Here is a 23,705-nt window from a genome sequence, read left to right as displayed (position 1 = left end):
GCATCCATCTAGAACCCTCAGAACTACAGTGCTATGATGTCACTCACTTCCACAGGCCTTGCAGAGTGTAAACAACAACAACCCAGCTTTGTTGTGTATGTAACCATAGGGATTTGTGATGTCACCTAGAACCTTCACAGCAGCGACAGCTTTATGAGGAGCATCAGCACTGCTCTGCCTGAGCAGAACCATCACCGCCATAGGTTGTCAAATAACCCGGGTTTAACCCACACAGGTAAGTCCAATGGGGTGCAGGCATGTCCTCTATGCTTACAGCTTCCCGTGGGTGTTGGTTTGATACCGTTTGGGGACAGCCAAGGAGGCATCTGCAGGCAACAAAGGTAGGTGTGTGCTTGTGTGTGTGTTTCCTATGCAGATCCTAAGCCCAGTGTCACATGCAAGTAGGAGGAGTAAGAAGGGTTCCTGGCAAATCCGGGTTATGGATTGCATTTAAAAAGGCCCCGTGGGAGTGCAATGGGCCCCTGTCTTGCTGCTTAGCAATAATGGTATGGGTTTAGGTTCTGCTGTGTGTACTGGTGGTTGACTGCCCCCCAGCCCAGAGTGTGCATGGAAAATTGTCTGGCAGCCTCCCTGACAGCAAGCAGTGATAGTGCCCATGAAGGGCACCTTGTTGGGCCCGCCCCTTTCACGGTTATCGCTTCTCGGCCTTTTGGCTAAGATCAAGTGTAGTATCTGTTCTTATCAGTTTAATATCTGATACGTCCCCTATCTGGGGACCATATATTAAATGGATTTTTGAGAACGGGGGCCGATTTCGAAGCTTGCTTCCGTCGCCCTATGCATTGACCCGATATGGCAGTATCTTCGGGTACAGTGCACCACCCCCTTACAGGGTTAAAAAGAAAGATTCCTACTTTCATTGCTACCTGCTTGCTGGCTAGCCAGCTAGCCAGCCCTGTGGGCCTTGCTGCTGCTGCAGCCAAAAAACAAAAGGTGGTGCTGCTGCTGCTTCTGCTGCTTTCTGCTTCTGCTTGTGTCTGGCCGCTGTTGGAGCGTCCAGGCACAGGACTTCTGCTGCTGCTGACTAAATGGCCTCCTTAATTGGATCATTTGAGTAGCCAGCACACCTGTGCAGGTAGGGCATGACATGATAGGCAGCTGCCTTGATAGCGGGTGGGTGCTGAATGTTCCTAATTGACAAAATAAGATTAATGCTTATGAAGAAATATAAAATCTCATCCCTTCCCCAATATCGCGCCACACCCCTACCCCTTAATTCCCTGGTTGAACTTGATGGACATATGTCTTTTTTCGACCGTACTAACTATGTAACTATGTAACATAACATGGGGGGGGGGGGGGTCTCCTGGCTGTTCACACAGGTGTGTCATTGCTGTACATTGACCATGCATTGCTTCTGTGGTATTGCAAAGGCAAAGACAAATGCTTCCAGCCATCCATTGCACTAATGGATTGGTCATCAGCTGGCTGTCTATGTCCCGCATCAATATAGACCAAAGTACAGAGGGTTAGGCTATGCTATTGTGCACCTACCTGATGCATCAGAAGGTGCGAGGCCCTTGCTAAATTCTGTGCACAGACTTTGAGATCTATACTTTAGACTGTATCTAAACCTGCTCCAACATGGACTGACATTCTGGCCTACTTTCAGCCGATGCGACTTGTCTGTCGCTGAACAGTCGCTTTTTATGTATTCAGCACCTATGTATAATGTTGTAAAAATGCTCTAGAAGCTAAAGTCGCAGAAATGTCACACATATTTGGCCTGCAACTTTCTGTGCGACAAATTCAGACAGGAAAAATCAGTATAAATCCTTAGAAAATTATCCCCCAGTGTCTCCATCTGCTGGCGGTATTGAATAAGCATTGCTGCACTGATGGGGTATGCATTAGACGAAAAAAAAGAAGAATAATACGCCCAGAAAAGAGGCGAAAAGGAGAAAAACGTAAAAAAACGTGAAAAAAAAGTAAGAGGAAGAGAAGGGAAAAAAAGGTGGAAATGGGTTTAAAAGTGATTTCGGCGGAGAAATATATATATATATATATATATATATATATATATATATATATACGCGCACACACACACATATATATAAACGTATTCTCCGTTGAGATATTGCAGCCGCTGCTGTGTCCAGGCCCAGGAGCCTTAGCACTGTGCTGTGATGTCACTCAATACCACTGACATCACTAGGTGTAAACAACATCTCTCCTTTGCTGTGTATGTGACTATGGAGCTGTTTGGTGATGTCGTCTATTATGGCCTTCATAGAAGCAACAGGAGATTGTTGCATCCATCTAGAACCCTCAGAACTACAGTGCTATGATGTCACTCACTTCCACAGGCCTTGCAGAGTGTAAACAACAACAACCCAGCTTTGTTGTGTATGTAACCATAGGGATTTGTGATGTCACCTAGAACCTTCACAGCAGCGACAGCTTTATGAGGAGCATCAGCACTGCTCTGCCTGAGCAGAACCATCACCGCCATAGGTTGTCAAATAACCCGGGTTTAACCCACACAGGTAAGTCCAATGGGGTGCAGGCATGTCCTCTATGCTTACAGCTTCCCGTGGGTGTTGGTTTGATACCGTTTGGGGACAGCCAAGGAGGCATCTGCAGGCAACAAAGGTAGGTGTGTGCTTGTGTGTGTGTTTCCTATGCAGATCCTAAGCCCAGTGTCACATGCAAGTAGGAGGAGTAAGAAGGGTTCCTGGCAAATCCGGGTTATGGATTGCATTTAAAAAGGCCCCGTGGGAGTGCAATGGGCCCCTGTCTTGCTGCTTAGCAATAATGGTATGGGTTTAGGTTCTGCTGTGTGTACTGGTGGTTGACTGCCCCCCAGCCCAGAGTGTGCATGGAAAATTGTCTGGCAGCCTCCCTGACAGCAAGCAGTGATAGTGCCCATGAAGGGCACCTTGTTGGGCCCGCCCCTTTCACGGTTATCGCTTCTCGGCCTTTTGGCTAAGATCAAGTGTAGTATCTGTTCTTATCAGTTTAATATCTGATACGTCCCCTATCTGGGGACCATATATTAAATGGATTTTTGAGAACGGGGGCCGATTTCGAAGCTTGCTTCCGTCGCCCTATGCATTGACCCGATATGGCAGTATCTTCGGGTACAGTGCACCACCCCCTTACAGGGTTAAAAAGAAAGATTCCTACTTTCATTGCTACCTGCTTGCTGGCTAGCCAGCTAGCCAGCCCTGTGGGCCTTGCTGCTGCTGCAGCCAAAAAACAAAAGGTGGTGCTGCTGCTGCTTCTGCTGCTTCTGCTTCTGCTTGTGTCTGGCCGCTGTTGGAGCGTCCAGGCACAGGACTTCTGCTGCTGCTGACTAAATGGCCTCCTTAATTGGATCATTTGAGTAGCCAGCACACCTGTGCAGGTAGGGCATGACATGATAGGCAGCTGCCTTGATAGCGGGTGGGTGCTGAATGTTCCTAATTGACAAAATAAGATTAATGCTTATGAAGAAATATAAAATCTCATCCCTTCCCCAATATCGCGCCACACCCCTACCCCTTAATTCCCTGGTTGAACTTGATGGACATATGTCTTTTTTCGACCGTACTAACTATGTAACTATGTAACATAACATGGGGGGGGGGGGGGGTCTCCTGGCTGTTCACACAGGTGTGTCATTGCTGTACATTGACCATGCATTGCTTCTGTGGTATTGCAAAGGCAAAGACAAATGCTTCCAGCCATCCATTGCACTAATGGATTGGTCATCAGCTGGCTGTCTATGTCCCGCATCAATATAGACCAAAGTACAGAGGGTTAGGCTATGCTATTGTGCACCTACCTGATGCATCAGAAGGTGCGAGGCCCTTGCTAAATTCTGTGCACAGACTTTGAGATCTATACTTTAGACTGTATCTAAACCTGCTCCAACATGGACTGACATTCTGGCCTACTTTCAGCCGATGCGACTTGTCTGCCGCTGAACAGTCGCTTTTTATGTATTCAGCACCTATGTATAATGTTGTAAAAATGCTCTAGAAGCTAAAGTCGCAGAAATGTCACACATATTTGGCCTGCAACTTTCTGTGCGACAAATTCAGACAGGAAAAATCAGTATAAATCCTTAGAAAATTATCCCCCAGTGTCTCCATCTGCTGGCGGTATTGAATAAGCATTGCTGCACTGATGGGGTATGCATTAGACGAAAAAAAAGAAGAAAAAGAAGAATAATACGCCCAGAAAAGAGGCGAAAAGGAGAAAAACGTAAAAAAACGTGAAAAAAAAGTAAGAGGAAGAGAAGGGAAAAAAAGGTGGAAATGGGTTTAAAAGTGATTTCGGCGGAGAAATATATATATATATATATATATATATATATATATATATATATATGCGCACACACACACATATATATAAACGTATTCTCCGTTGAGATATTGCAGCCGCTGCTGTGTCCAGGCCCAGGAGCCTTAGCACTGTGCTGTGATGTCACTCAATACCACTGACATCACTAGGTGTAAACAACATCTCTCCTTTGCTGTGTATGTGACTATGGAGCTGTTTGGTGATGTCATCTATTATGGCCTTCATAGAAGCAACAGGAGATTGTTGCATCCATCTAGAACCCTCAGAACTACAGTGCTATGATGTCACTCACTTCCACAGGCCTTGCAGAGTGTAAACAACAACAACCCAGCTTTGTTGTGTATGTAACCATAGGGATTTGTGATGTCACCTAGAACCTTCACAGCAGCGACAGCTTTATGAGGAGCATCAGCACTGCTCTGCCTGAGCAGAACCATCACCGCCATAGGTTGTCAAATAACCCGGGTTTAACCCACACAGGTAAGTCCAATGGGGTGCAGGCATGTCCTCTATGCTTACAGCTTCCCGTGGGTGTTGGTTTGATACCGTTTGGGGACAGCCAAGGAGGCATCTGCAGGCAACAAAGGTAGGTGTGTGCTTGTGTGTGTGTTTCCTATGCAGATCCTAAGCCCAGTGTCACATGCAAGTAGGAGGAGTAAGAAGGGTTCCTGGCAAATCCGGGTTATGGATTGCATTTAAAAAGGCCCCGTGGGAGTGCAATGGGCCCCTGTCTTGCTGCTTAGCAATAATGGTATGGGTTTAGGTTCTGCTGTGTGTACTGGTGGTTGACTGCCCCCCAGCCCAGAGTGTGCATGGAAAATTGTCTGGCAGCCTCCCTGACAGCAAGCAGTGATAGTGCCCATGAAGGGCACCTTGTTGGGCCCGCCCCTTTCACGGTTATCGCTTCTCGGCCTTTTGGCTAAGATCAAGTGTAGTATCTGTTCTTATCAGTTTAATATCTGATACGTCCCCTATCTGGGGACCATATATTAAATGGATTTTTGAGAACGGGGGCCGATTTCGAAGCTTGCTTCCGTCGCCCTATGCATTGACCCGATATGGCAGTATCTTCGGGTACAGTGCACCACCCCCTTACAGGGTTAAAAAGAAAGATTCCTACTTTCATTGCTACCTGCTTGCTGGCTAGCCAGCTAGCCAGCCCTGTGGGCCTTGCTGCTGCTGCAGCCAAAAAACAAAAGGTGGTGCTGCTGCTGCTTCTGCTGCTTCTGCTTCTGCTTGTGTCTGGCCGCTGTTGGAGCGTCCAGGCACAGGACTTCTGCTGCTGCTGACTAAATGGCCTCCTTAATTGGATCATTTGAGTAGCCAGCACACCTGTGCAGGTAGGGCATGACATGATAGGCAGCTGCCTTGATAGCGGGTGGGTGCTGAATGTTCCTAATTGACAAAATAAGATTAATGCTTATGAAGAAATATAAAATCTCATCCCTTCCCCAATATCGCGCCACACCCCTACCCCTTAATTCCCTGGTTGAACTTGATGGACATATGTCTTTTTTCGACCGTACTAACTATGTAACTATGTAACATAACATGGGGGGGGGGGGGGTCTCCTGGCTGTTCACACAGGTGTGTCATTGCTGTACATTGACCATGCATTGCTTCTGTGGTATTGCAAAGGCAAAGACAAATGCTTCCAGCCATCCATTGCACTAATGGATTGGTCATCAGCTGGCTGTCTATGTCCCGCATCAATATAGACCAAAGTACAGAGGGTTAGGCTATGCTATTGTGCACCTACCTGATGCATCAGAAGGTGCGAGGCCCTTGCTAAATTCTGTGCACAGACTTTGAGATCTATACTTTAGACTGTATCTAAACCTGCTCCAACATGGACTGACATTCTGGCCTACTTTCAGCCGATGCGACTTGTCTGTCGCTGAACAGTCGCTTTTTATGTATTCAGCACCTATGTATAATGTTGTAAAAATGCTCTAGAAGCTAAAGTCGCAGAAATGTCACACATATTTGGCCTGCAACTTTCTGTGCGACAAATTCAGACAGGAAAAATCAGTATAAATCCTTAGAAAATTATCCCCCAGTGTCTCCATCTGCTGGCGGTATTGAATAAGCATTGCTGCACTGATGGGGGGTATGCATTAGACGAAAAAAAAGAAGAATAATACGCCCAGAAAAGAGGCGAAAAGGAGAAAAACGTAAAAAAACGTGAAAAAAAAGTAAGAGGAAGAGAAGGGAAAAAAAGGTGGAAATGGGTTTAAAAGTGATTTCGGCGGAGAAATATATATATATATATATATATATATATATATACGCGCACACACACACATATATATAAACGTATTCTCCGTTGAGATATTGCAGCCGCTGCTGTGTCCAGGCCCAGGAGCCTTAGCACTGTGCTGTGATGTCACTCAATACCACTGACATCACTAGGTGTAAACAACATCTCTCCTTTGCTGTGTATGTGACTATGGAGCTGTTTGGTGATGTCGTCTATTATGGCCTTCATAGAAGCAACAGGAGATTGTTGCATCCATCTAGAACCCTCAGAACTACAGTGCTATGATGTCACTCACTTCCACAGGCCTTGCAGAGTGTAAACAACAACAACCCAGCTTTGTTGTGTATGTAACCATAGGGATTTGTGATGTCACCTAGAACCTTCACAGCAGCGACAGCTTTATGAGGAGCATCAGCACTGCTCTGCCTGAGCAGAACCATCACCGCCATAGGTTGTCAAATAACCCGGGTTTAACCCACACAGGTAAGTCCAATGGGGTGCAGGCATGTCCTCTATGCTTACAGCTTCCCGTGGGTGTTGGTTTGATACCGTTTGGGGACAGCCAAGGAGGCATCTGCAGGCAACAAAGGTAGGTGTGTGCTTGTGTGTGTGTTTCCTATGCAGATCCTAAGCCCAGTGTCACATGCAAGTAGGAGGAGTAAGAAGGGTTCCTGGCAAATCCGGGTTATGGATTGCATTTAAAAAGGCCCCGTGGGAGTGCAATGGGCCCCTGTCTTGCTGCTTAGCAATAATGGTATGGGTTTAGGTTCTGCTGTGTGTACTGGTGGTTGACTGCCCCCCAGCCCAGAGTGTGCATGGAAAATTGTCTGGCAGCCTCCCTGACAGCAAGCAGTGATAGTGCCCATGAAGGGCACCTTGTTGGGCCCGCCCCTTTCACGGTTATCGCTTCTCGGCCTTTTGGCTAAGATCAAGTGTAGTATCTGTTCTTATCAGTTTAATATCTGATACGTCCCCTATCTGGGGACCATATATTAAATGGATTTTTGAGAACGGGGGCCGATTTCGAAGCTTGCTTCCGTCGCCCTATGCATTGACCCGATATGGCAGTATCTTCGGGTACAGTGCACCACCCCCTTACAGGGTTAAAAAGAAAGATTCCTACTTTCATTGCTACCTGCTTGCTGGCTAGCCAGCTAGCCAGCCCTGTGGGCCTTGCTGCTGCTGCAGCCAAAAAACAAAAGGTGGTGCTGCTGCTGCTTCTGCTGCTTCTGCTTCTGCTTGTGTCTGGCCGCTGTTGGAGCGTCCAGGCACAGGACTTCTGCTGCTGCTGACTAAATGGCCTCCTTAATTGGATCATTTGAGTAGCCAGCACACCTGTGCAGGTAGGGCATGACATGATAGGCAGCTGCCTTGATAGCGGGTGGGTGCTGAATGTTCCTAATTGACAAAATAAGATTAATGCTTATGAAGAAATATAAAATCTCATCCCTTCCCCAATATCGCGCCACACCCCTACCCCTTAATTCCCTGGTTGAACTTGATGGACATATGTCTTTTTTCGACCGTACTAACTATGTAACTATGTAACATAACATGGGGGGGGGGGGGTCTCCTGGCTGTTCACACAGGTGTGTCATTGCTGTACATTGACCATGCATTGCTTCTGTGGTATTGCAAAGGCAAAGACAAATGCTTCCAGCCATCCATTGCACTAATGGATTGGTCATCAGCTGGCTGTCTATGTCCCGCATCAATATAGACCAAAGTACAGAGGGTTAGGCTATGCTATTGTGCACCTACCTGATGCATCAGAAGGTGCGAGGCCCTTGCTAAATTCTGTGCACAGACTTTGAGATCTATACTTTAGACTGTATCTAAACCTGCTCCAACATGGACTGACATTCTGGCCTACTTTCAGCCGATGCGACTTGTCTGCCGCTGAACAGTCGCTTTTTATGTATTCAGCACCTATGTATAATGTTGTAAAAATGCTCTAGAAGCTAAAGTCGCAGAAATGTCACACATATTTGGCCTGCAACTTTCTGTGCGACAAATTCAGACAGGAAAAATCAGTATAAATCCTTAGAAAATTATCCCCCAGTGTCTCCATCTGCTGGCGGTATTGAATAAGCATTGCTGCACTGATGGGGTATGCATTAGACGAAAAAAAAGAAGAAAAAGAAGAATAATACGCCCAGAAAAGAGGCGAAAAGGAGAAAAACGTAAAAAAACGTGAAAAAAAAGTAAGAGGAAGAGAAGGGAAAAAAAGGTGGAAATGGGTTTAAAAGTGATTTCGGCGGAGAAATATATATATATATATATATATATATATATATATATATATATACGCGCACACACACACATATATATAAACGTATTCTCCGTTGAGATATTGCAGCCGCTGCTGTGTCCAGGCCCAGGAGCCTTAGCACTGTGCTGTGATGTCACTCAATACCACTGACATCACTAGGTGTAAACAACATCTCTCCTTTGCTGTGTATGTGACTATGGAGCTGTTTGGTGATGTCATCTATTATGGCCTTCATAGAAGCAACAGGAGATTGTTGCATCCATCTAGAACCCTCAGAACTACAGTGCTATGATGTCACTCACTTCCACAGGCCTTGCAGAGTGTAAACAACAACAACCCAGCTTTGTTGTGTATGTAACCATAGGGATTTGTGATGTCACCTAGAACCTTCACAGCAGCGACAGCTTTATGAGGAGCATCAGCACTGCTCTGCCTGAGCAGAACCATCACCGCCATAGGTTGTCAAATAACCCGGGTTTAACCCACACAGGTAAGTCCAATGGGGTGCAGGCATGTCCTCTATGCTTACAGCTTCCCGTGGGTGTTGGTTTGATACCGTTTGGGGACAGCCAAGGAGGCATCTGCAGGCAACAAAGGTAGGTGTGTGCTTGTGTGTGTGTTTCCTATGCAGATCCTAAGCCCAGTGTCACATGCAAGTAGGAGGAGTAAGAAGGGTTCCTGGCAAATCCGGGTTATGGATTGCATTTAAAAAGGCCCCGTGGGAGTGCAATGGGCCCCTGTCTTGCTGCTTAGCAATAATGGTATGGGTTTAGGTTCTGCTGTGTGTACTGGTGGTTGACTGCCCCCCAGCCCAGAGTGTGCATGGAAAATTGTCTGGCAGCCTCCCTGACAGCAAGCAGTGATAGTGCCCATGAAGGGCACCTTGTTGGGCCCGCCCCTTTCACGGTTATCGCTTCTCGGCCTTTTGGCTAAGATCAAGTGTAGTATATGCTTGCTTGATCTGGCTGGAAGGAGCCCGGGGTACCCGCTCCTTTTCCCTGGGGGATCGTCCCATCTATATGGTGGGACTAAACCCCCTTGCTGACATCAGGGTGGCGGCTTAGTCCCCGGGCAACGAGGAGCGATCACCACCTACCTACCTACCTGCCTGCAGTAGGGGAGGTGTTTTTTCTGCGATGGAGGAGGCTGGCAAGAAAGGAGAGCCTGCTGGAGGTGTACCTAGCTACGCCAGACTACGAAATGGAGTCCGAATTACTCTTTTGGATGCTGGAAAGAAGGAGAGAGGTTTATTCTTCGTGGTGGAGGAGATTTTGTTCCAGTTTTTTGAGCTGAGGAAGGACCAGATATTATCGATGCTGGAATTTCCAAGAAATGGAGTCTATGATGTGGTTCTGGTTTCGGAGGAGGACTATGGTGTGTTCTGCAATAAAGCATTGCTGTGGAAGTCGCACCCTAAGTTGGGAGGGGTAGAGATTACTCCCCATTTCCCGACTCGGGAAAGACTTATAACTGTGAGGATGTACAGTCCGTATATCACAGAAGAAGAGATTGTTCTGTTCCTTTCTAGATTCTGTGAGGAGGTGAAGCCAAAAGGCAAGATCTATAATCAATATGGACTTTGGACGACAAAGTGGAAATTTCAAGTGAAGTTTCAGAAAACACCTGATGGAAAGCTAATTTATCCCCCAGGGCGTTTTAAGATTGGCCCAGTAAATGGGGACCTGTTCTTTTCAGGCATGGACGACTTTTGTCGAAAGTGTAAAAGGTATGGCCATAGGAAAGATTTTTGTGATATTGTTTGGTGCTATAAATGCCAAGAAGAAGGCCATGAGCCAGAAGCATGTAAGGTGAAGAAAAAGTGTCATCTATGTGGTGATGAGGGACACCTGGCAGTAATGTGTCCTAAGAAGAAGAAGAAGAAAAAGGAGGTTATGAAACGAAGTAGGGAGGAGGAAACTGATGTGAGGGAAGAACCTGAAGAGGAGGAAACTCCAACCAGGAAAGTGATGGAGGAGAAGAAAAGGAAAGAAAATGAAGAAGAATATGTATCGGTAGAGTATGGAGGCTCTCTTGATGTTGTCTTCAAGAGTGTGTCAAAAAAAGAAAAAAAAGCCTTTGACGAGGATTTGGGAAATCTGAAAGAAAGATTGGGAATCAAAGTCAATGAAGCAAGGGATAAAGTCTATTGTTCCTTTCACGCAGATATAGATAGATTTGTGGAAACATACAAGGTTCCAGCGTGGCTGGCGATTCCAGCCAAAAGTGAGATGCTGAGTGGATCTATAACTTGTGGTTTCTTAGACTTCTTGATGGTCTTTGCATGGAGAAGAGGAATGACATTTGGGTAATTTTTCTTTAAGAAATTATAGAATTATAGTATGGTTAGTTTTGGTTTGATAATTTTTTTATGTTTTAAATATGGTTTCTTTTATTGTTTAAAAAAAAAAAAAAAAAAGAGATAAAGAAATAAAGAAAAACGGGTTTTCCTGATGATGAACAAAAAATCAAGCTCAAATAAGATCTTAGAGCTCTGATGGAGTTCTGAGGGTTAACTAAAAAAAAAAATCTGTTCTTATCAGTTTAATATCTGATACGTCCCCTATCTGGGGACCATATATTAAATGGATTTTTGAGAACGGGGGCCGATTTCGAAGCTTGCTTCCGTCGCCCTATGCATTGACCCGATATGGCAGTATCTTCGGGTACAGTGCACCACCCCCTTACAGGGTTAAAAAGAAAGATTCCTACTTTCATTGCTACCTGCTTGCTGGCTAGCCAGCTAGCCAGCCCTGTGGGCCTTGCTGCTGCTGCAGCCAAAAAACAAAAGGTGGTGCTGCTGCTGCTTCTGCTGCTTCTGCTTCTGCTTGTGTCTGGCCGCTGTTGGAGCGTCCAGGCACAGGACTTCTGCTGCTGCTGACTAAATGGCCTCCTTAATTGGATCATTTGAGTAGCCAGCACACCTGTGCAGGTAGGGCATGACATGATAGGCAGCTGCCTTGATAGCGGGTGGGTGCTGAATGTTCCTAATTGACAAAATAAGATTAATGCTTATGAAGAAATATAAAATCTCATCCCTTCCCCAATATCGCGCCACACCCCTACCCCTTAATTCCCTGGTTGAACTTGATGGACATATGTCTTTTTTCGACCGTACTAACTATGTAACTATGTAACATAACATGGGGGGGGGGGGGGGGGTCTCCTGGCTGTTCACACAGGTGTGTCATTGCTGTACATTGACCATGCATTGCTTCTGTGGTATTGCAAAGGCAAAGACAAATGCTTCCAGCCATCCATTGCACTAATGGATTGGTCATCAGCTGGCTGTCTATGTCCCGCATCAATATAGACCAAAGTACAGAGGGTTAGGGTATGCTATTGTGCACCTACCTGATGCATCAGAAGGTGCGAGGCCCTTGCTAAATTCTGTGCACAGACTTTGAGATCTATACTTTAGACTGTATCTAAACCTGCTCCAACATGGACTGACATTCTGGCCTACTTTCAGCCGATGCGACTTGTCTGTCGCTGAACAGTCGCTTTTTATGTATTCAGCACCTATGTATAATGTTGTAAAAATGCTCTAGAAGCTAAAGTCGCAGAAATGTCACACATATTTGGCCTGCAACTTTCTGTGCGACAAATTCAGACAGGAAAAATCAGTATAAATCCTTAGAAAATTATCCCCCAGTGTCTCCATCTGCTGGCGGTATTGAATAAGCATTGCTGCACTGATGGGGTATGCATTAGACGAAAAAAAAGAAGAAAAAGAAGAATAATACGCCCAGAAAAGAGGCGAAAAGGAGAAAAACGTAAAAAAACGTGAAAAAAAAGTAAGAGGAAGAGAAGGGAAAAAAAGGTGGAAATGGGTTTAAAAGTGATTTCGGCGGAGAAATATATATATATATATATATATATATATATATATATATATATATACGCGCACACACACACATATATATAAACGTATTCTCCGTTGAGATATTGCAGCCGCTGCTGTGTCCAGGCCCAGGAGCCTTAGCACTGTGCTGTGATGTCACTCAATACCACTGACATCACTAGGTGTAAACAACATCTCTCCTTTGCTGTGTATGTGACTATGGAGCTGTTTGGTGATGTCGTCTATTATGGCCTTCATAGAAGCAACAGGAGATTGTTGCATCCATCTAGAACCCTCAGAACTACAGTGCTATGATGTCACTCACTTCCACAGGCCTTGCAGAGTGTAAACAACAACAACCCAGCTTTGTTGTGTATGTAACCATAGGGATTTGTGATGTCACCTAGAACCTTCACAGCAGCGACAGCTTTATGAGGAGCATCAGCACTGCTCTGCCTGAGCAGAACCATCACCGCCATAGGTTGTCAAATAACCCGGGTTTAACCCACACAGGTAAGTCCAATGGGGTGCAGGCATGTCCTCTATGCTTACAGCTTCCCGTGGGTGTTGGTTTGATACCGTTTGGGGACAGCCAAGGAGGCATCTGCAGGCAACAAAGGTAGGTGTGTGCTTGTGTGTGTGTTTCCTATGCAGATCCTAAGCCCAGTGTCACATGCAAGTAGGAGGAGTAAGAAGGGTTCCTGGCAAATCCGGGTTATGGATTGCATTTAAAAAGGCCCCGTGGGAGTGCAATGGGCCCCTGTCTTGCTGCTTAGCAATAATGGTATGGGTTTAGGTTCTGCTGTGTGTACTGGTGGTTGACTGCCCCCCAGCCCAGAGTGTGCATGGAAAATAGCCTCCCTGACAGCAAGCAGTGATAGTGCCCATGAAGGGCACCTTGTTGGGCCCGCCCCTTTCACGGTTATCGCTTCTCGGCCTTTTGGCTAAGATCAAGTGTAGTATCTGTTCTTATCAGTTTAATATCTGATACGTCCCCTATCTGGGGACCATATATTAAATGGATTTTTGAGAACGGGGGCCGATTTCGAAGCTTGCTTCCGTCGCCCTATGCATTGACCCGATATGGCAGTATCTTCGGGTACAGTGCACCACCCCCTTACAGGGTTAAAAAGAAAGATTCCTACTTTCATTGCTACCTGCTTGCTGGCTAGCCAGCTAGCCAGCCCTGTGGGCCTTGCTGCTGCTGCAGCCAAAAAACAAAAGGTGGTGCTGCTGCTGCTTCTGCTGCTTCTGCTTCTGCTTGTGTCTGGCCGCTGTTGGAGCGTCCAGGCACAGGACTTCTGCTGCTGCTGACTAAATGGCCTCCTTAATTGGATCATTTGAGTAGCCAGCACACCTGTGCAGGTAGGGCATGACATGATAGGCAGCTGCCTTGATAGCGGGTGGGTGCTGAATGTTCCTAATTGACAAAATAAGATTAATGCTTATGAAGAAATATAAAATCTCATCCCTTCCCCAATATCGCGCCACACCCCTACCCCTTAATTCCCTGGTTGAACTTGATGGACATATGTCTTTTTTCGACCGTACTAACTATGTAACTATGTAACATAACATGGGGGGGGGGGGGGGGGGGGTCTCCTGGCTGTTCACACAGGTGTGTCATTGCTGTACATTGACCATGCATTGCTTCTGTGGTATTGCAAAGGCAAAGACAAATGCTTCCAGCCATCCATTGCACTAATGGATTGGTCATCAGCTGGCTGTCTATGTCCCGCATCAATATAGACCAAAGTACAGAGGGTTAGGCTATGCTATTGTGCACCTACCTGATGCATCAGAAGGTGCGAGGCCCTTGCTAAATTCTGTGCACAGACTTTGAGATCTATACTTTAGACTGTATCTAAACCTGCTCCAACATGGACTGACATTCTGGCCTACTTTCAGCCGATGCGACTTGTCTGTCGCTGAACAGTCGCTTTTTATGTATTCAGCACCTATGTATAATGTTGTAAAAATGCTCTAGAAGCTAAAGTCGCAGAAATGTCACACATATTTGGCCTGCAACTTTCTGTGCGACAAATTCAGACAGGAAAAATCAGTATAAATCCTTAGAAAATTATCCCCCAGTGTCTCCATCTGCTGGCGGTATTGAATAAGCATTGCTGCACTGATGGGGTATGCATTAGACGAAAAAAAAGAAGAAAAAGAAGAATAATACGCCCAGAAAAGAGGCGAAAAGGAGAAAAACGTAAAAAAACGTGAAAAAAAAGTAAGAGGAAGAGAAGGGAAAAAAAGGTGGAAATGGGTTTAAAAGTGATTTCGGCGGAGAAATATATATATATATATATATATATATATATATATATATATACGCGCACACACACACATATATATAAACGTATTCTCCGTTGAGATATTGCAGCCGCTGCTGTGTCCAGGCCCAGGAGCCTTAGCACTGTGCTGTGATGTCACTCAATACCACTGACATCACTAGGTGTAAACAACATCTCTCCTTTGCTGTGTATGTGACTATGGAGCTGTTTGGTGATGTCGTCTATTATGGCCTTCATAGAAGCAACAGGAGATTGTTGCATCCATCTAGAACCCTCAGAACTACAGTGCTATGATGTCACTCACTTCCACAGGCCTTGCAGAGTGTAAACAACAACAACCCAGCTTTGTTGTGTATGTAACCATAGGGATTTGTGATGTCACCTAGAACCTTCACAGCAGCGACAGCTTTATGAGGAGCATCAGCACTGCTCTGCCTGAGCAGAACCATCACCGCCATAGGTTGTCAAATAACCCGGGTTTAACCCACACAGGTAAGTCCAATGGGGTGCAGGCATGTCCTCTATGCTTACAGCTTCCCGTGGGTGTTGGTTTGATACCGTTTGGGGACAGCCAAGGAGGCATCTGCAGGCAACAAAGGTAGGTGTGTGCTTGTGTGTGTGTTTCCTATGCAGATCCTAAGCCCAGTGTCACATGCAAGTAGGAGGAGTAAGAAGGGTTCCTGGCAAATCCGGGTTATGGATTGCATTTAAAAAGGCCCCGTGGGAGTGCAATGGGCCCCTGTCTTGCTGCTTAGCAATAATGGTATGGGTTTAGGTTCTGCTGTGTGTACTGGTGGTTGACTGCCCCCCAGCCCAGAGTGTGCATGGAAAATTGTCTGGCAGCCTCCCTGACAGCAAGCAGTGATAGTGCCCATGAAGGGCACCTTGTTGGGCCCGCCCCTTTCACGGTTATCGCTTCTCGGCCTTTTGGCTAAGATCAAGTGTAGTATCTGTTCTTATCAGTTTAATATCTGATACGTCCCCTATCTGGGGACCATATATTAAATGGATTTTTGAGAACGGGGGCCGATTTCGAAGCTTGCTTCCGTCGCCCTATGCATTGACCCGATATGGCAGTATCTTCGGGTACAGTGCACCACCCCCTTACAGGGTTAAAAAGAAAGATTCCTACTTTCATTGCTACCTGCTTGCTGGCTAGCCAGCTAGCCAGCCCTGTGGGCCTTGCTGCTGCTGCAGCCAAAAAACAAAAGGTGGTGCTGCTGCTGCTTCTGCTGCTTCTGCTTCTGCTTGTGTCTGGCCGCTGTTGGAGCGTCCAGGCACAGGACTTCTGCTGCTGCTGACTAAATGGCCTCCTTAATTGGATCATTTGAGTAGCCAGCACACCTGTGCAGGTAGGGCATGACATGATAGGCAGCTGCCTTGATAGCGGGTGGGTGCTGAATGTTCCAAATTGACAAAATAAGATTAATGCTTATGAAGAAATATAAAATCTCATCCCTTCCCCAATATCGCGCCACACCCCTACCCCTTAATTCCCTGGTTGAACTTGATGGACATATGTCTTTTTTCGACCGTACTAACTATGTAACTATGTAACATAACATGGGGGGGGGGGGGGTCTCCTGGCTGTTCACACAGGTGTGTCATTGCTGTACATTGACCATGCATTGCTTCTGTGGTATTGCAAAGGCAAAGACAAATGCTTCCAGCCATCCATTGCACTAATGGATTGGTCATCAGCTGGCTGTCTATGTCCCGCATCAATATAGACCAAAGTACAGAGGGTTAGGCTATGCTATTGTGCACCTACCTGATGCATCAGAAGGTGCGAGGCCCTTGCTAAATTCTGTGCACAGACTTTGAGATCTATACTTTAGACTGTATCTAAACCTGCTCCAACATGGACTGACATTCTGGCCTACTTTCAGCCGATGCGACTTGTCTGTCGCTGAACAGTCGCTTTTTATGTATTCAGCACCTATGTATAATGTTGTAAAAATGCTCTAGAAGCTAAAGTCGCAGAAATGTCACACATATTTGGCCTGCAACTTTCTGTGCGACAAATTCAGACAGGAAAAATCAGTATAAATCCTTAGAAAATTATCCCCCAGTGTCTCCATCTGCTGGCGGTATTGAATAAGCATTGCTGCACTGATGGGGTATGCATTAGACGAAAAAAAAGAAGAAAAAGAAGAATAATACGCCCAGAAAAGAGGCGAAAAGGAGAAAAACGTAAAAAAACGTGAAAAAAAAGTAAGAGGAAGAGAAGGGAAAAAAAGGTGGAAATGGGTTTAAAAGTGATTTCGGCAGAGAAATATATATATATATATATATATATATATACGCGCACACACACACATATATATAAACGTATTCTCCGTTGAGATATTGCAGCCGCTGCTGTGTCCAGGCCCAGGAGCCTTAGCACTGTGCTGTGATGTCACTCAATACCACTGACATCACTAGGTGTAAACAACATCTCTCCTTTGCTGTGTATGTGACTATGGAGCTGTTTGGTGATGTCGTCTATTATGGCCTTCATAGAAGCAACAGGAGATTGTTGCATCCATCTAGAACCCTCAGAACTACAGTGCTATGATGTCACTCACTTCCACAGGCCTTGCAGAGTGTAAACAACAACAACCCAGCTTTGTTGTGTATGTAACCATAGGGATTTGTGATGTCACCTAGAACCTTCACAGCAGCGACAGCTTTATGAGGAGCATCAGCACTGCTCTGCCTGAGCAGAACCATCACCGCCATAGGTTGTCAAATAACCCGGGTTTAACCCACACAGGTAAGTCCAATGGGGTGCAGGCATGTCCTCTATGCTTACAGCTTCCCGTGGGTGTTGGTTTGATACCGTTTGGGGACAGCCAAGGAGGCATCTGCAGGCAACAAAGGTAGGTGTGTGCTTGTGTGTGTGTTTCCTATGCAGATCCTAAGCCCAGTGTCACATGCAAGTAGGAGGAGTAAGAAGGGTTCCTGGCAAATCCGGGTTATGGATTGCATTTAAAAAGGCCCCGTGGGAGTGCAATGGGCCCCTGTCTTGCTGCTTAGCAATAATGGTATGGGTTTAGGTTCTGCTGTGTGTACTGGTGGTTGACTGCCCCCCAGCCCAGAGTGTGCATGGAAAATTGTCTGGCAGCCTCCCTGACAGCAAGCAGTGATAGTGCCCATGAAGGGCACCTTGTTGGGCCCGCCCCTTTCACGGTTATCGCTTCTCGGCCTTTTGGCTAAGATCAAGTGTAGTATCTGTTCTTATCAGTTTAATATCTGATACGTCCCCTATCTGGGGACCATATATTAAATGGATTTTTGAGAACGGGGGCCGATTTCGAAGCTTGCTTCCGTCGCCCTATGCATTGACCCGATATGGCAGTATCTTCGGGTACAGTGCACCACCCCCTTACAGGGTTAAAAAGAAAGATTCCTACTTTCATTGCTACCTGCTTGCTGGCTAGCCAGCCCTGTGGGCCTTGCTGCTGCTGCAGCCAAAAAACAAAAGGTGGTGCTGCTGCTGCTTCTGCTGCTTCTGCTTCTGCTTGTGTCTGGCCGCTGTTGGAGCGTCCAGGCACAGGACTTCTGCTGCTGCTGACTAAATGGCCTCCTTAATTGGATCATTTGAGTAGCCAGCACACCTGTGCAGGTAGGGCATGACATGATAGGCAGCTGCCTTGATAGCGGGTGGGTGCTGAATGTTCCTAATTGACAAAATAAGATTAATGCTTATGAAGAAATATAAAATCTCATCCCTTCCCCAATATCGCGCCACACCCCTACCCCTTAATTCCCTGGTTGAACTTGATGGACATATGTCTTTTTTCGACCGTACTAACTATGTAACTATGTAACATAACATGGGGGGGGGGGGGGGTCTCCTGGCTGTTCACACAGGTGTGTCATTGCTGTACATTGACCATGCATTGCTTCTGTGGTATTGCAAAGGCAAAGACAAATGCTTCCAGCCATCCATTGCACTAATGGATTGGTCATCAGCTGGCTGTCTATGTCCCGCATCAATATAGACCAAAGTACAGAGGGTTAGGCTATGCTATTGTGCACCTACCTGATGCATCAGAAGGTGCGAGGCCCTTGCTAAATTCTGTGCACAGACTTTGAGATCTATACTTTAGACTGTATCTAAACCTGCTCCAACATGGACTGACATTCTGGCCTACTTTCAGCCGATGCGACTTGTCTGTCGCTGAACAGTCGCTTTTTATGTATTCAGCACCTATGTATAATGTTGTAAAAATGCTCTAGAAGCTAAAGTCGCAGAAATGTCACACATATTTGGCCTGCAACTTTCTGTGCGACAAATTCAGACAGGAAAAATCAGTATAAATCCTTAGAAAATTATCCCCCAGTGTCTCCATCTGCTGGCGGTATTGAATAAGCATTGCTGCACTGATGGGGTATGCATTAGACGAAAAAAAAGAAGAAAAAGAAGAATAATACGCCCAGAAAAGAGGCGAAAAGGAGAAAAACGTAGAAAAACGTAAAAAAACGTGAAAAAAAAGTAAGAGGAAGAGAAGGGAAAAAAAGGTGGAAATGGGTTTAAAAGTGATTTCGGCAGAGAAATATATATATATATATATATATATATATATATATATACGCGCACACACACACATATATATAAACGTATTCTCCGTTGAGATATTGCAGCCGCTGCTGTGTCCAGGCCCAGGAGCCTTAGCACTGTGCTGTGATGTCACTCAATACCACTGACATCACTAGGTGTAAACAACATCTCTCCTTTGCTGTGTATGTGACTATGGAGCTGTTTGGTGATGTCGTCTATTATGGCCTTCATAGAAGCAACAGGAGATTGTTGCATCCATCTAGAACCCTCAGAACTACAGTGCTATGATGTCACTCACTTCCACAGGCCTTGCAGAGTGTAAACAACAACAACCCAGCTTTGTTGTGTATGTAACCATAGGGATTTGTGATGTCACCTAGAACCTTCACAGCAGCGACAGCTTTATGAGGAGCATCAGCACTGCTCTGCCTGAGCAGAACCATCACCGCCATAGGTTGTCAAATAACCCGGGTTTAACCCACACAGGTAAGTCCAATGGGGTGCAGGCATGTCCTCTATGCTTACAGCTTCCCGTGGGTGTTGGTTTGATACCGTTTGGGGACAGCCAAGGAGGCATCTGCAGGCAACAAAGGTAGGTGTGTGCTTGTGTGTGTGTTTCCTATGCAGATCCTAAGCCCAGTGTCACATGCAAGTAGGAGGAGTAAGAAGGGTTCCTGGCAAATCCGGGTTATGGATTGCATTTAAAAAGGCCCCGTGGGAGTGCAATGGGCCCCTGTCTTGCTGCTTAGCAATAATGGTATGGGTTTAGGTTCTGCTGTGTGTACTGGTGGTTGACTGCCCCCCCAGCCCAGAGTGTGCATGGAAAATTGTCTGGCAGCCTCCCTGACAGCAAGCAGTGATAGTGCCCATGAAGGGCACCTTGTTGGGCCCGCCCCTTTCACGGTTATCGCTTCTCGGCCTTTTGGCTAAGATCAAGTGTAGTATCTGTTCTTATCAGTTTAATATCTGATACGTCCCCTATCTGGGGACCATATATTAAATGGATTTTTGAGAACGGGGGCCGATTTCGAAGCTTGCTTCCGTCGCCCTATGCATTGACCCGATATGGCAGTATCTTCGGGTACAGTGCACCACCCCCTTACAGGGTTAAAAAGAAAGATTCCTACTTTCATTGCTACCTGCTTGCTGGCTAGCCAGCCCTGTGGGCCTTGCTGCTGCTGCAGCCAAAAAACAAAAGGTGGTGCTGCTGCTGCTTCTGCTGCTTCTGCTTCTGCTTGTGTCTGGCCGCTGTTGGAGCGTCCAGGCACAGGACTTCTGCTGCTGCTGACTAAATGGCCTGCTTAATTGGATCATTTGAGTAGCCAGCACACCTGTGCAGGTAGGGCATGACATGATAGGCAGCTGCCTTGATAGCGGGTGGGTGCTGAATGTTCCTAATTGACAAAATAAGATTAATGCTTATGAAGAAATATAAAATCTCATCCCTTCCCCAATATCGCGCCACACCCCTACCCCTTAATTCCCTGGTTGAACTTGATGGACATATGTCTTTTTTCGACCGTACTAACTATGTAACTATGTAACATAACATGGGGGGGGGGGGGGTCTCCTGGCTGTTCACACAGGTGTGTCATTGCTGTACATTGACCATGCATTGCTTCTGTGGTATTGCAAAGGCAAAGACAAATGCTTCCAGCCATCCATTGCACTAATGGATTGGTCATCAGCTGGCTGTCTATGTCCCGCATCAATATAGACCAAAGTACAGAGGGTTAGGCTATGCTATTGTGCACCTACCTGATGCATCAGAAGGTGCGAGGCCCTTGCTAAATTCTGTGCACAGACTTTGAGATCTATACTTTAGACTGTATCTAAACCTGCTCCAACATGGACTGACATTCTGGCCTACTTTCAGCCGATGCGACTTGTCTGTCGCTGAACAGTCGCTTTTTATGTATTCAGCACCTATGTATAATGTTGTAAAAATGCTCTAGAAGCTAAAGTCGCAGAAATGTCACACATATTTGGCCTGCAACTTTCTGTGCGACAAATTCAGACAGGAAAAATCAGTATAAATCCTTAGAAAATTATCCCCCAGTGTCTCCATCTGCTGGCGGTATTGAATAAGCATTGCTGCACTGATGGGGTATGCATTAGACGAAAAAAAAGAAGAAAAAGAAGAATAATACGCCCAGAAAAGAGGCGAAAAGGAGAAAAACGTAAAAAAACGTGAAAAAAAAGTAAGAGGAAGAGAAGGGAAAAAAAGGTGGAAATGGGTTTAAAAGTGATTTCGGCGGAGAAATATATATATATATATATATATATATATATATATATATATATATATACGCGCACACACACACACATATATATAAACGTATTCTCCGTTGAGATATTGCAGCCGCTGCTGTGTCCAGGCCCAGGAGCCTTAGCACTGTGCTGTGATGTCACTCAATACCACTGACATCACTAGGTGTAAACAACATCTCTCCTTTGCTGTGTATGTGACTATGGAGCTGTTTGGTGATGTCGTCTATTATGGCCTTCATAGAAGCAACAGGAGATTGTTGCATCCATCTAGAACCCTCAGAACTACAGTGCTATGATGTCACTCACTTCCACAGGCCTTGCAGAGTGTAAACAACAACAACCCAGCTTTGTTGTGTATGTAACCATAGGGATTTGTGATGTCACCTAGAACCTTCACAGCAGCGACAGCTTTATGAGGAGCATCAGCACTGCTCTGCCTGAGCAGAACCATCACCGCCATAGGTTGTCAAATAACCCGGGTTTAACCCACACAGGTAAGTCCAATGGGGTGCAGGCATGTCCTCTATGCTTACAGCTTCCCGTGGGTGTTGGTTTGATACCGTTTGGGGACAGCCAAGGAGGCATCTGCAGGCAACAAAGGTAGGTGTGTGCTTGTGTGTGTGTTTCCTATGCAGATCCTAAGCCCAGTGTCACATGCAAGTAGGAGGAGTAAGAAGGGTTCCTGGCAAATCCGGGTTATGGATTGCATTTAAAAAGGCCCCGTGGGAGTGCAATGGGCCCCTGTCTTGCTGCTTAGCAATAATGGTATGGGTTTAGGTTCTGCTGTGTGTACTGGTGGTTGACTGCCCCCCAGCCCAGAGTGTGCATGGAAAATTGTCTGGCAGCCTCCCTGACAGCAAGCAGTGATAGTGCCCATGAAGGGCACCTTGTTGGGCCCGCCCCTTTCACGGTTATCGCTTCTCGGCCTTTTGGCTAAGATCAAGTGTAGTATCTGCTCACTTGGTCTGGCTGGAAGGTTCCTGGGGTACCCGTGCCTTGGCCTTGGGGGATCGCTCTACCTATTTGGTGGAGCTTCACCCCCTTGCTGCTTTTGGGGTTACGGCTTACTCCCCAGGAAACGAGAAGTGATCACCAGGCAGCCACTGGGTCGCCTGGTTGCAAACAGAGGACGGAAGAAGATCTCGGCAGCTGAACAGACATGGCTGATATACCTGAATATGCTCGGGTCAAAAATGCTGTTCGATTTATCGTGGAGGAGCAAGCCAGAGGAGAAAAGAATCTGGACTTCTTAATCGTGGAGATCTTGTTTGGTCTGTTCCAAGTGCCAAGAATGGAGATCTTGACAGTCATGGATTACCCTCGAAAGGGAGTCTATGATGTTACTTTCAACAGCAAGTCTTTCTACAGAAAATTTTTGGAAACCTTGGAGAAAACCCGGAATCATCCAAAGATGGAAGGCATAAAATTGGTTGAGCACTTTGTGGACAATACCAAGCTGTTCACAGTTAAGATGTACTCGCCATACACGAAAGAAAGTGACATCAAGCTCTTTTTGCAGGAATTTTGTGTGGAAGTAGAGGAAAGAGGTAAAGTCCTTAACCAACACCAGCTTTGGACAGGAAAATGGAAGTTCTTGTGCAGACTGAAAGAGGATACGGGGGCGCCCGGAAGATTGTTGCTCCCACCAGCTCGGTTTAAAATAGGGAAGGACACAGGGGATTTATTTTTCCCAGAGATGGGAACTTTCTGCAAAAACTGCAAACAATACGGGCATGAAAGTTGTGGAAAGATAATATGTACCAAATGTCTAAAGGAAGGTCATGTCTTTTCTGAGTGTGGCCAAAGTAAGACCTGCAGGGCCTGTAAAAAGACTGGGCATTTCTTTAAAGACTGCCCGGAAAAATCTGAGGCTATGGAAGTTGGGGTGAAATTGAAGAGGAAGACAA

The 23,705-nt window shown here is 46.0% G+C and overlaps 9 non-coding genes and 2 pseudogenes across 9 annotated transcripts; all 11 read left to right on the top strand.

Annotated features, from left to right (window-relative positions):
* Positions 1–654: 654 nt before the first annotated feature.
* On the top strand, positions 655–845 carry LOC130303452 (U2 spliceosomal RNA). The gene has a single exon (XR_008853521.1). It is a non-coding gene; the product is annotated as a U2 spliceosomal RNA (small nuclear RNA).
* A 2,081-nt stretch (positions 846–2,926) lies between these two features.
* Positions 2,927–3,117, top strand: LOC130303451 (U2 spliceosomal RNA). Its single transcript, XR_008853520.1, has one exon. It is a non-coding gene; the product is annotated as a U2 spliceosomal RNA (small nuclear RNA).
* A 2,090-nt stretch (positions 3,118–5,207) lies between these two features.
* On the top strand, positions 5,208–5,398 carry LOC130303450 (U2 spliceosomal RNA). The gene has a single exon (XR_008853519.1). It is a non-coding gene; the product is annotated as a U2 spliceosomal RNA (small nuclear RNA).
* A 2,072-nt stretch (positions 5,399–7,470) lies between these two features.
* On the top strand, positions 7,471–7,661 carry LOC130303449 (U2 spliceosomal RNA). The gene has a single exon (XR_008853518.1). It is a non-coding gene; the product is annotated as a U2 spliceosomal RNA (small nuclear RNA).
* A 2,088-nt stretch (positions 7,662–9,749) lies between these two features.
* Positions 9,750–9,885, top strand: LOC130303470 (U2 spliceosomal RNA; annotated as a pseudogene).
* Positions 9,886–11,334: 1,449 nt separating this feature from the next.
* LOC130303462 (U2 spliceosomal RNA) lies at positions 11,335–11,519 on the top strand. Its single transcript, XR_008853530.1, has one exon. It is a non-coding gene; the product is annotated as a U2 spliceosomal RNA (small nuclear RNA).
* A 2,086-nt stretch (positions 11,520–13,605) lies between these two features.
* LOC130303448 (U2 spliceosomal RNA) lies at positions 13,606–13,796 on the top strand. Its single transcript, XR_008853517.1, has one exon. It is a non-coding gene; the product is annotated as a U2 spliceosomal RNA (small nuclear RNA).
* A 2,093-nt stretch (positions 13,797–15,889) lies between these two features.
* On the top strand, positions 15,890–16,080 carry LOC130303446 (U2 spliceosomal RNA). Its single transcript, XR_008853515.1, has one exon. It is a non-coding gene; the product is annotated as a U2 spliceosomal RNA (small nuclear RNA).
* A 2,075-nt stretch (positions 16,081–18,155) lies between these two features.
* LOC130303445 (U2 spliceosomal RNA) lies at positions 18,156–18,346 on the top strand. The gene has a single exon (XR_008853514.1). It is a non-coding gene; the product is annotated as a U2 spliceosomal RNA (small nuclear RNA).
* Positions 18,347–20,433: 2,087 nt separating this feature from the next.
* Positions 20,434–20,624, top strand: LOC130303444 (U2 spliceosomal RNA). The gene has a single exon (XR_008853513.1). It is a non-coding gene; the product is annotated as a U2 spliceosomal RNA (small nuclear RNA).
* A 2,087-nt stretch (positions 20,625–22,711) lies between these two features.
* On the top strand, positions 22,712–22,864 carry LOC130303468 (U2 spliceosomal RNA; annotated as a pseudogene).
* Positions 22,865–23,705: the final 841 nt, after the last annotated feature.

This window comes from Hyla sarda, unplaced genomic scaffold (genome assembly GCF_029499605.1).
Source record: "Hyla sarda isolate aHylSar1 unplaced genomic scaffold, aHylSar1.hap1 scaffold_1228, whole genome shotgun sequence".
NCBI classification, from domain to species: Eukaryota; Metazoa; Chordata; class Amphibia; order Anura; family Hylidae; genus Hyla; species Hyla sarda.
This window is presented reverse-complemented; position numbering and strand designations above follow the sequence as displayed.